The sequence below is a fragment of the Lissotriton vulgaris genome, chromosome 9 (genome assembly GCF_964263255.1).
Source record: "Lissotriton vulgaris chromosome 9, aLisVul1.2, whole genome shotgun sequence".
In the NCBI taxonomy this organism is placed as follows: domain Eukaryota; kingdom Metazoa; phylum Chordata; class Amphibia; order Caudata; family Salamandridae; genus Lissotriton; species Lissotriton vulgaris.
The window spans coordinates 1,137,005,534-1,137,019,010 of NC_141697.1; positions in this window are offsets into that span (position 1 = coordinate 1,137,005,534).

Sequence of the window (13,477 nt, forward strand, 5' to 3'; positions counted from 1 at the left end):
GACCCCAGCCGAGTGACCTAGTTCTTAGTTTGGGAGCTCCGGATATCTCCTCCAGTCGACCCCAACTAAGACTTTTTCCCTGTCCCTCCTTTGAGGAATTTTGCAGCATGGCACATACGGTGTCCTCGGGTTCTCCGCTCGACCCACTGCCTCCCAAATTCTGGAAGGTTTTCCAGGCGGAACTTTTCCAGCCTTTGTACTCCATCTGCCTCCAGTCTTTGGATCTGGCATCTGTTCCGGAGTGTTGGAAGCTAGCAGTAGTGTCACCCCTGCTCAAGAAACCAACGTTGGACCCTGCCTGTCTTTCCAACTATAGACCAATCTCCTTGCTCCCTTTTCATATTAAGATCATGGAAAAATGGGTGACCCGCTCACTTTCAGGCTTCCTGGAGGAAATCGGATGGTTCGATGAGACACAGTTTGGCTTCCGCCCTGGGCACGGGACGGAGACCGCCCTGGTAACCGTACTGGACAATCTTCGTTCGCGTGTCGACAGTGGTCGGGCAGCCTTTTTAGTGCTGCTCGACATGTCGGCTGCGTTCGACACGGTTTGCCATCGGACCCTTATCAGGAGACTGGAGGAGTGTGGGGTCACAGAGGGTGCAAGAGACTGGCTGATATCCTATCTTGATAGCCGGCAGCAGTTGGTCTCGCTCCCTCCATTTCGCTCTGAGCCACGGAAAGTAGGGCAGGGGGGCCCACAGGGCTCGGCCATCAGCCCTATACTTTTTAATCTGTACCTCCGCCCCCTTGTCCAGCTTATAAAATCTTTTGGTGTCTCGGCTTTTAATTACGCTGACGACACCCAGCTGGTCTTTTCTCTGGAAGGAAACAACGCGGTTCCGTTGGAGACATTTCAACGCTGTATGGCAGCCACAGCGGATTGGCTACGGGCCAATTCCTTACAATTTAACAGCACAAAGACGGAGGTGCTCTATTGCTCCGTGGACCGGATCCCGCGGGCACTTCCGGAGAACTTTTGGCCTGCCACTTTTCCCGAGCCAGTGTCGGCCGCAGAATCAGCTCGTAATTTGGGGGTGATTTTCGGCCCAAATTTACAGCTTGACTTACACGTCAATAAAACCATCTCTACGTGCATGATGCTGCTACGCATGTTGCGTAAAGTTCTGCCCCTTCTCCCCGCCCAGGCCGGAAGTAGTTCGCGGGACCATACTAAGTCGTTTAGACTATTGTAATGCGCTACTTCTGGAGGCCCCAAAAAACCTGCTGGGGAAGCTACAACGGGTGCAGAATATGGCCGCCAAGTTGGCTCTTTCCCGCCCTAACTTTAGCTCTTCTACTCTAGCTCTAAGGGATTTACATTAGCTACCGGTGCACCTGCATGTATTGTACAAAGCGGCGTGCCTAGTGTTTAAGGCGCTACATCAACAGGGCCCAGTGCCCTTGCAGAACATGTTTGCCTGGTACTCTGCTTCGCGGCCCCTCCGCTCTTCTTCGGCACAACTGCTTGTGGTCCCGAGGTTTCAGAGAGTCAGGATGGGTGGCCGCGCATTTAGTGTTGCAGCGGCCAAACTCTGGAACTCCCTGCCACTCTCCTTGAGAAGCCACAGGGACTACTTTCCGTTCAGGAAAGCGTTAAAAACGCATCTCTTTCCTAGAAATGTCCGAGCAGTGAAAAGTGTGACCGCCCGAAGTTCAAGTGCCAGGATGCCCTTTGGGTGACAGCACCGCGCTTTATAAGTACACCTATATACATACATACATGTGTCAGTGTGCACAAAATCAGGTTTTTGAAAAAACTTCCTCAGACTAACCTGGCAGTATGGGTAGTTTAATGCAGTGGTTTGAATCAACTCTTTCCCTAAATTCTGATTCTTTGCAATTTAAAAAATGCTTAGCTTCCCTTTATGCCCATTCTTTCATTCATTAATATTTTCCTCATAGAGTAAAGCATGCACTGTACTCAATGAAAAATGATTGTAAACTGTGGATCAATGGATGTCTGTTGGCTCTGGTATCCCTCCATTTTACCTTTATAGATGGGTGTCAGTGCAAAAACTCAAAAGTAAAAACCTCATCACCTACTTCTCTTTATCCATACCTATTTTCACAATGTTTATTTTCAATATGTTTAATTTCAAAGGTTATTTTCTCTGGGAAACTAGGCATGCATAGAAAATATTGACCACCACCAAGAAAACTCCAAAACTGTAGCTTAAATGTACTTGTGTTCAACTTTGCCTGCTTCTGAAAACTAGGATGATCATAGCACAGCAAATCTTTTTTTCGAAAAGAAAACACTTTTTTGTACACAAAACATTTGGCTGTTTTTATAGGAAGTTCCGAGGAAACCACAAACCCAGGGGCCTTTCCAATCTTCAACATATGGGGAAAATGACACAAATTTGGTCTAGATATCTTTTGAAGAGTATCTTTTGAGTAAATATTAAGGCTTAGGCTCAAACTGGTCCACATATAAAAAAAAGGCACATTACCTGAATTTGAGTTTTAAATAATGTGGTTCCAGAATGTTGGCTACCAAAATGTTGTGAAGGTAAGTGTATAAAGGTAAGTATACATTTATTATTCCTAACTCCAGATACATGGACCTTGATAATATACATAGTTTCAAATTATGTACATATGGTGTTAAGAATGGTAAATCTGTACTTATCTACACATTAATAAAAATCCCTCACAGTTCTACTACACCCTCGCTAACTAAAGGGATTCTTTACTAGCAGAAAAAGGGGACAAATAAATAACACCACTGGAATATTCATCTTTAAAGTCACTCAAAGGACTTTTTCAGTAGCCTTTACCCCAACCTTACTAAACCCCTCCTCCCTCATTCAAAATCCTACTGATATTTTGTTTACACCTGACTGTTCCCCTACAGGCTTTGTTCCTCCTCTTTTAATGTCACACATGTATCTGTCACTCTAAAGCTTTCAAAGTATTTTAGATGTACTACAAATTCATGAAACCTGTGTAGGGGGCTGAAGTTTCAGAACAATTAAGTCTGTGCAAAGTTTACTAGATACCTTCCCAGCCCATATTCTTGAAACTTGAATCCATGCATTAGGAAATCTGGCTGCAGGGAATCAGGGCCGTTTCTAGGTGTTTTGTCACCCTAGGCGAGAATTGAAAAATGCTGCCTCCTCCCTTTTATTTTATTTGCAATTTGAACCAGTGTGTCTGTCAGTGTGTGATTGTGTTTGTGCGTGTGTGGGTTTTGGTGCCTGGAAAAGAGTTTGTGTATGTGGGGGGGAGGGGGGGGGGGGTGCGCGCGTTTATGGGTGTGTCTGCGTTAATATGTTGTTAGGTGTCTACAGAAAGGATGTGTGCGTGTGGTTTGCTTAGGTGTCTCTGTGGGGAGTCGTGTGTGTGTGTTGGATGTATAAGGAGTTTGTGTGTGTGTGTGTGTGTGTTTGAATGCGTGTGTCTAGATATGGAGATCGTGTTTGTGTGTCTACATAGGGCCTCTGAACCCCGGCACCAATGCTCCTGCTGCACTAATGAAGGCTACGGCTCTGGTCGGTGCATCTGATTAACGAAGGTACTGAGATTAGAGAAGGTTTAAACCTAGTTCATGGCTCTGGGCCCACAGCAATGGAGTACTGTAATGTTGCTGCAGCACCTGGCCTCGCGCTGGCTACATTAGCGACAAGCGTACGTTTTCCGGTCTAAGGTGCTTGAATTTGCAGAAATGGAGCGAGTGACAACGAACTTCTGCTGCATCTCTAGTTGCCATAATCTGATCCGAGGATACATGTCCATTTTTTTGTACTACACCGGACACTCAACACTCCCCCCCGGAAAGCACAGGGAGCACATTTCCTTAAACAATGTAAGACCAGAACGGTATTCCATCATCAAACCTGCACCATTAAAGGCCCTTCCATGATGTTAGCGTTTCTGAATCCCCTTGCTCCGATACCCCTGCGTCACATCCTGTTCGGTGACACACTTGCTCCTCCGAGAAGAACAGATTTTCCGGGAAGTATTGGGGAATATCTATTTCTAGACAAGAAAATATACAAAGGTACCATGTGCAGCAGACAGTCGCCTTGTGCCCTACAGCACATTACACTCAATGACGCAATGCAAAATGGTGGGGCCCACAGGCAGAATTTTAAGAGGGCCCCTGAGTCTCCCATATCTCACAGATAAATCTTGGCCTTCAGTGTGGGCTCACTGGAGGATTTGCAGTCACCCTGCACCAGAAGGACGGCAGGGTGTACTTTATGCCTTTTTTACATTAACATATTCCCTCATATGCAAAACTCCCTCTCCGCCATTCTACATGTCTCTACATGAAGGAAATGATGTCTGGTGAATGTTGGAGCTGTTCAACAGGGCCTCAAATCATACAGCACGTATATTGTAAAAGCGATGCCAATTTTGGAGGATTGCATGCAATACGTGTTCCCTCTTTTTGTTGAACACGGTCCTCTGCCTACCTCCTTTAATCCCACTTGTAAAAGAAATATGTGCTGTTAACAGTGAAAACAAAAGCCGGTTGTGACAGTGACTGTAAGTGCTCAGAAACGGCCCTGTCCAAGTCCTCTTAGCACCTCAGCCGTCCCCGCTGCTCCAGCCGGAACGTGTTGTTAGAAAGATGAGCTCTGGAACTAATCCCTTGAAAGGCCTTGCCTGATAATGTGCAGGTAACACCTAGCGTTCCTGAAATCCGGAAGTGAGTTGGATCCGTCAACGCAACACAAGGCAATCCGCGAGTCCTCTGGAGAGGCAGTAGTGGCTGGCCACTGAAGCACACATAGAGAGAGGACATTTCTGCTCTTGCCCGCATCCAGAGATGGATGCACACGTATGCACGCACACCTCCACGTCAGTCAGACGTACGTACATTCACAACTACAGGTACAATGTCATATACACACATTAGGAGGGAATTAAACTGTGTCAAAGTCCTGAAGAATAGGCTCAGGGAGCCACTCTAACGCGTGTTATATAATGAGTTGCGAACTTACTATACAAACCAAATGGGCACCAGGGGCATAACACAGGCCCCTTCATGCGTAGGAGGGGGCACGGTTGGGCGAGGGGGCTCTACTCGAAACTAAATCAAGCGAGATCACATCCCTCGCCTCACACCCCCACCACCTCCATGCGAGCCGCTTACCTTGTGCATTCCCTCTGCTGGTCAGCACCGCGATGGCTTTACCGGAGCCCGAAAGATTCTCAAAACACTTCTTGTCTGTGCGCCATGATCATTCCGTGTCTTCCCTTAACACGGGTAGTGAGTTACAAAATACACTTATAAACTACCTGGCTCTTGGGTGACCTGGGTCCCACCCCAGCCTCCCCCGGTACCTGCTGGGCCTAAGGCGTGAACTCTCTGCAGGTCATGCGCACACGGCCCCGCCTGTGGCGCCGAACGTGACAGCACGTCACGTCGAGTTGTAAAAGGCTCAAGTCGCTACCCAATGCGCTTTTGGGGTCTAAGGCCATTTCGATTCCCTAACTCATGTTTTTTGCCGCCCTCCTCCTTTTGCCGCCCTAGGCAGCCGCCTAGTCTTGCCTAGTGGTAGAAAAGGCCCTGCAGGGAATTGATTCCCTGTCACCCAGTGCAGCCTTTAGCCCTTGGGAGTTGGTTTCCTGTAACCCAGTGCAGCGTTTAGCCCTCAGATTGGCAGTGGGGAAACGCAATTACCACAGTAAACAGCATCCTGCCCTTTGCCTCTACTGCTAGAAGTCCTCTTTCCCAGCGGTATGCAGTTGCTGAAAAGCTTTACAATGGCTCCGAAGAGCGACAGAACTCGAATAGTCACATAGGTTCTCTTTATTAACTCCTTTTTAATTTTATAATTTCACATTGCATTTTCACACCCTGCAATCGACCTGCCACCTACCGCTAGCATAAGGAGGAGTATCAGCACTGCCACCTCCCCCAACAAAAAGGTTTGCATGACATGCTGATGTGATGTCAGTTCAGTTAAAAAAGGAACTAGTACAAAAGAGAAACACATCAATATAATAAAAAACAGAAGACTTAAAAGACAAATTAAAAAAAAGAAAACAGACGCATTCAGGTGAAAAAAGCAAAGAAAATAAGTATGGTTTTGTGGCGCTACAAATAAACAGGGCACCCCACTGGCAACTAACAAGGCATAACTAATAAAACTGCACTCTTCCCTCTTTCATAACAAAAACAATAAAAGAAATGCTCGCGTGCATTGGCATCGCATATTGGTGTGATGTGATGCTCCAGTAATTGGCAAGCATTTATTTAGCATGAGATGGCATACCTTGCATCTTATTCAACTGGAAGTAACTAACTCAACAGTCAACATTTGTGAGGGAAAGCTCATTGGACTGTTTACACTTTCCTACACATTTTGAATATGAGGAACTGGGGAGGGAAAGGAATTGAGAAAGCCCATATTTTCCTATGAAGGCAAACCTCCAAAGGAATATGTGAAGTTCACCGTAAAATTATACGGTGACTTTGCATACTTCTTCTTTTTCCTTGAGAGCGAAGTTTCAAAATTCTCCCCAAAAAAGAGAAAGTGCACAACAAGGAGATGGTTGCATTTTGAAATGTTTCCCTTCCATTTCAGCAAGCTAATGGCAAACGTTATATAGTTTTTTCCCCTTGAAATAACTTCTGGCAATCCGACAGCTTATCAGGGTTGTTGCCATGGAAAATGAAGTATATTTGCCATGTATAGAAAACAGAAAAAAATCATGACCTCTGGTATTGCATATATAAAAGAACCCCATCTGTTGGCATTGCAATTTACTATACAGGAAAGAAAAACATTTTGTTGCTCCCATTGTACGAAGGACTGCGTTAGGAGTATCTGCCATATACAGACAGCCATCTTAGACCACATTGTTGTGAGTCGCAGCTGGGAGCTTAACTCACTGAAGACCAGGGTTTTTTTTGTGCCAAGGTGGAGAAGCACCGATTTCCAGAGAGCGCCCACTTCCCAGTACCAGCACAGGGGTAGTACTACATTGGCTGCCTAACTGTTAGAGGGTGAGATCAGCACATGTGTGCACTCAACACTACCTTCAATCTGTCCTGGGAGAGCAAAGAGGATGACGGTAGCAACATGGGTCAGCGAACACAACTGGATTTTTAGCACCATACATCCTACTTTTACTCCATCGACACCCTCCACATTCCAAATGAATGGTAGGCAGCACTCCTTGGGCCAATTCTAATTGCCCCTGTTGGAGAAAAAACAATTAGGAGGACATGCAACATAAAGAACTCATGCCTTGTATGAACATCTACTGCTTCAATAACCACACCTCTCCTATCAGAGATAAGTCTTGTACATCTTGCCGGGAGCGAATGCCCAATTCAACACGACCAGTTTGTTCTGCCCTCTGCTAATGCTAGTCCTAGTCAAGCCAGGCCTCCCTGTTCAACAAGGCAACCTAATAAGGTCTAGAATTCATGCTTGCAAGAAATTGGATTATTATTTGGGATGGCTGACTGTCCACCTAAGGAAATATTCACAACTCTTGTCAGGGTGAACTCCCAAAGTCACTAAATTAACCTGTGCTCAACCTATTGATAGCTGTGGTACAATGCAGTCGGGCTTAATTTAGGGCAATCCATAACGTATTCATGCAGTGGCAAAATGGTAATAAAGCCAAGACACTAAGCAATACAAATCCCAAATACAATATAAAAAAACATAGAGTAAGATTTTATAAACTATATGAGACCAAAATGATAAAAGTCTAATAAGCAGAACTGGAGATCTGATTTTTTTTTAACTTTAGGTCGAAATTGTGCCATGAAAAAGTAATCATTGTCAATGGTCGTTGTAAACTGGTACAAAGATGACATTTCAGGCCAACTGTGATTGAGCCCAAGTTGGATACTCCAAGTGGATTGGTCTTGGTGAAAATCTGGAAGTCAAAAAGTATGAAAAAGTTTCCTAGTCCCACTGGTCTGGAGGAAAAGTTTTTGAAAGATTCCAAACTTTATTCTGGTGCCCAAACAACCACAAAAGTACACTTCTGAAGTCCCCAGGACCTTAAAGTAGGCCCTTTGAGACTCACAAGGTGTCAGTGCCAACAGCAGGGGTCAGTCCGGGTCCAGTTGCCACTGACCAATTGGGTACTTCCAAGGAAAAGTCTATTGCTGCTTGTTGTGTCCCTGTAGCCAAAAAGGTGGTCAGCAAACTGACCCTTGGATCCCCTTATTTGTGCTAGATTCAAGGGGAATCGAGCTCCTCCCATGTCACAGACAGCAGGTCGGGTCCTCTTCTGTTCTTCTGCAGGTCCAAAAATTCTTCTGGCCATATGCCTTAGGATGCAACATTTATGCTTGGCATCAGCTATAGGGTGGGGGGGACTCCTGTGCACTCCCTAAACATAGGGCTAAAAGCTCCCAGGGAAATACAACACACTTGTTCAGTGGTTACAGTTTTCCTTACTATAAATTGGCCCAAAATGTCATGTGTCAGGGCATTTTTAAGATTGCAAAAGTCTCTGGCCTCACTAAACGTGAGATCTGAGAGTTTGTGGATGTGTGGGGGAGTGCACTATGGTAATCACCAGTGTCCTTCCACATCTAACACTAAAATACAGTTTAAACTAGACACTGTACCCAGAGCAAATCCAGTGATCGAGGCTGATAAATCAAAAGCAAGTTCCTTCAACAACCAAATAGAGGATGCACACAAATTATCTTGGCATACTGTTCTATCGGATGTATGTCGTTACAACGCATACTTTTACTCCGCATACCATTACAACGCGGTATTTACAACGCATACCGCTACAACGCATAGCGCTTTGGGGTGCTGGATAGTGGTAAGTATAATTTACTATTCTAACTCCAGTCCCCGTGGACCCTAGGGAAGGTGTTGGATAGTAAATTAAACTTACCTCTTATCCTAGAGCGCCCCCCAGCGCAATGCGTTGTAACGGTATGCGTTGTAATGCCTGCGTTGTAGTGGTAGTGCGGAGTAAAAATTGCGTTGTAACAGGTGCATACCGTTCTATCTCTTTCAAGTGTGTCAAAGTGTTACTTTTGGCTCAACAGACCTGTCAGTCAGGATTTTCAATGCAATGTCAACTGAATGCCCACAGCCCCCACCCATTACATTCTATTAAGCTAAGAGGAGTCATCTTTGCCCATTCAAGTCAACCTATTGTGTGCTCCTAGAAGGAATTTCACATCTCTTTCAAACTACTAAACCAAATCCACTCTGAACTGGACCAATAGCAAACCCAGACCAATTTGGCTTTGTTGGGACACTACTTGAGGTGCAGTTTGAGTCCTATAGCAAAACCAGCTTAAAACCAAAGTAGTTGCATTCCCCTTCCACTTAAGGAGACTTACTTTTGAAGCAACAAAATATGTTCAATTAAATGCTTAAAAATATCTGAGTCACTGGTAATCTCATGGGGAAGAATTCAATTCCATTGTTTTTGTCAGGCCAGGTAACTCCAAACTGGTCTTGGCCTAATTCAGTTTTATCACTGAGATGCATTTTTGATTACTATGTCACAATACATTTAGCAGCCATACAGGGAAAGCCTGTAGGCCCATAGGAATGAACTAAGAGGTATTCCTTAATTGCGACTCGTAATTTGCGACTCGCAATTAAGGAATGTTTAGATATCGCTATTTTTTTAAGCGATTTCTACGTGCATAACCTTTTGCTATTCCATATTAGTGAATCCTTATTTTTCGCTACTAAGGAATGGCATTTTTGATGCATGTGCCAGTATGTGTTGTGTTAAGGCTTCCAGCATGAAGGCTCAGTTCATATCCAGACATTTTCTCTTCTTATTTTGCTTTCCTATCTTTTGGAGCCATTTCTCCATCTGATTGTGTCATGTAGGCAGTCGATGTTCACCCTTCTAGCTGTAGTGACCTCTCCTTTTCTCCATATGTATATTAGCACATGCTGTATCACTGCATTTGTTCCCTGCATCCAGGTCTCTAGGAATGTGAGGCAGGTCTTTCACTGTGCACTCCACAGCTACTTTGGGAACAGGGCCTGACGAGAGCTGTGCTTAGATTAATCCATTCCAATTAATCGTTTTTGTTTCCCTCTCTGGTACTAAGACCCTTTACTTGTTAGTCTCAACAGAGATTACCAATATTCAGGAATCATTTTGTCATAGAAGAACTCCTGTTATATGTAGATTGGTGACTCTCTTCACGTTTTACCTCTATCACCAGATGGGTCGATGTTCTTACTTGAATTGATTCGGATGGAGGTCATAGGTGGCAGTTTACAGAGGATTCTAATTGGTCTTTAATCCTGATAGGGACTTGCGTCTGTGCCAACTTCATGTCCTTAATAAAACTCATGTAGGCAGCACAGAAGGTGCGGGGTGGATTGTTTGTATTATCTGTCGGTGGTAATAATTCTTCACCAAATTCCTCTCCATCATTTTTGTAGTCTGTCTGTGCAGTTGAATACTGGGACCTACCATGTGCAAATCAGCTTGATGCCACACCACAAAAGGCAGCCCAGAATTGAACTGCTAGGGCAAGTCCCTCTTCAATGGGACTTCAAGCAACCCCAGACTAATTTTTGCCTCATTGGAACTCCTTTGTGAGATGCAAATTGAATTGTGTGGCAGATCAAGTACTGGTAATAATCACCAGATAGGGAGGGGGAATATCTGTCCATTCAGTTCCCCTTATAAGTATTCTAAGAATCAAAAGCAAACCAAGGTAACGCAGTTACAAGTGTCCATTCTACTTTTGATTCTTAGTTCAAGTACTGGCCCAACCTTTGACCAAACCCCTCCTACTGACGGATACTGAAGCAGTTGATAGGTGGATCTCTTATATTAAACTCAGCCGATGGTGCATTCCAGCTTTGACCTTTTTGGGCCTTGTTAGTGAGATACTGTCTGCGTCTGTCTCCAGGACTATCTCTGCAGGATATTCTTCATATTTCAGATCCCCACATGTGCAATCAGATACAGACCATATAGTGAAAGCCTCTGCCTGGTCCAACCCCTATCAATTCTACAGGCAACTCTATTTTCACATGGTGGCCAGCTTCCTTTAGAGTCAGCCTACGATTTTGTAGAGCCTTTACCTTTGCAATAAAACCTGCTTCTCTATGTGAAGTTGCCTGCCTCTGTAAATATAATGAACCACACGTCTTACAGAGTCAAGCTACTATATTTGCAATTAGTCTAAATCCTGATCATATAACACACTTCTCTGTGTATTGCCAGACCCAGTAGAACCAGCTACCCTCTGACAGGTTGATAACACAACCCATCAAATTTACAGGGTTCCCTCGTGCAGTTTACTATGTAGAGTCCTGGCCCCTTTGTAAAAAAAAGTTTTGTCCCAAGATTTTCTTTTCTGATTTGTGTTTTTGTATCATTAGTATGGGCGAATTTTGCGAATTCGCGAATTTGCAAAAAAATCTGCGAATTTGCAAAAAAATCTGAGAATTTGCGGATTTCCCCATGAAATCGTGGATTTTTTGGCAATTGCACTATACTCAACTGGAGTACTTTCTACTGGCTAATCAATAAGTGCTACCTCGTTGGGTAAATGTATTGTGCTTTTCCTACACTACAGCTGCGTAAAGGCCCAGAAGAGTTGTCGCCAGTGACCCCATGTGTCTGTAACTTTACCACCACGCCCATAGGCGCCGAGGTCCCTCGAGTGAGCTGTCCATCACAGTGGGGGAAATGGCGGGAAGAGGTTGCAGAGCCCAGTGTGTTTGGGGCTGGGCTTCTGTGCGAGTTCACATGCCTCTTGTTTGTAACGCTCAGTGACCGATCAGCGCAGCAGATTAGGAGAAAGCAGCCTCCTGGTCACTGGAAGTACAAGGGGTTTGCGTTCGAGAAACTCGTGGATGCCTAGACCTCCATCACGGATTACAGCTATGTGTAGACGGTAGATTTGGGGAGGAAGCACACCTGCCTAGCATCGACCGTGCTCATTAGATTCTTGGACTGATTAATAATGCGTTACTGAATTTGAGCTTCAACTCGGGCACCTGCTTTATTTATATCTGTAAGTGCTTCCTGCTGAGAATTAATTTTTGTGACAGGAGCCTCGCTGCCTAATTGTAACTATTCTCTGACCCTGCTTCCAGGGTCAGAGCAGGGTCAGAGAATAGTTGCAAGTAGGCAATGAGGCACCGTTCAGGAAGCACTTACAGGGTTACAGCAAGTGCCCAAGTTGAAGTTAATTTCTTTATAACCCTTTTGTAAACGGTTACAAAGAAATTAGAGTCAACTTGGACACCTGCTGTAACCCTGTAAGTGCTTCCTGAACAAAATTCATCCCGCTCGCGGATTTGCGGATTTTGCCACGATTTCACGAGATTCGCGGATCGCGAAATTGCGGAAAATCCGCAAATTCCGCAAGTGGAACGAATTTTCGGCCCATACTTAATCATTAGAGAAGTAAGTTAGCTTGGGTAGACAGTGCTTATCTGGGCCGAATTTTTCTGGACGACATTTTTAGAAATGGCGACTGTGTTGCAGTGAAGATATATTATTTCTGGAACCATGAGACCTCTATACTTCATTTTGATGTCAAAACATTTGGGGGTCAAGTAGTCTTAGAGAGACAGAAAATAGCTCCGCAGAGCAACCCTTCCAACATTTTTCAAAATGGCAGCTCTATATTGATGTGCTTTAGCCACCTTAAATAATTTATTTTAATATTGTTTTTGTTTCAGTTTGTCTGTTGATTCAAATTCATAAACATGAGCAAAGCAAGTGGTAGCAGAGGATCTTTAGCTCCTGACAGAGTGTTGCTAGCTGCAAAATATTGGGATTCCTTTGACAAAGAAAAATGCGTCATATGCCAAACTTATCCAAAAGAAAAGCTAACATCAACTGTGGCTGCGCAGAAGGGAGTTTGCGATGTTGCAGAAATTCAGCAAGACGAAGTTCAAAAATATTTAATCAGTGTAACAACAAGTGCTACAAGTCATGCACATTGGAAAAAAGCCTAAAAAGAAATTATCAAAAAATAGAAGAAACCCATAAATCACAAGAATCCGAATCTTCTTTGAAAATGACAACAACCAAACCCAATGCCCATCCACTTAGAAGATCGACGGCTGCCTCTCGTCCACCTCCAACAACTGAACAGAAAGCAGAGGAACTTCAATGTGTTATCTGTGGTTTAGCCAGAACAAGAGCCAGAGGGATTGATGAATGTACAATGAGCTTGAAGCAGCAATGTAACCGCCAGCCTTCAGCAAAGTTTACACTCTTTAATAAAGCAATTAAAGTTTTAAAGCCACTCTTGAGTACTGACTACGGGTTCACATTAATTGAGATCAGAGAAATAATGGTCAACATTGATTAAACTGTATTGATCCATAATAATGAAATTAAGACTTTTCTGGTGAGAATGTACAATGACAGAATTTGTTTGTGTCAGTCTAACAGTCTGCAGTAAATTTAGCAAGGACCATTTAAAGAATTGTCCAGAAAGCTTTAGATTTTGGACTTTATGGCAAATTTTGTGATGCCCCAGATCTGTGCAAATCATGGGAGTATACAAGAATGCCTGATG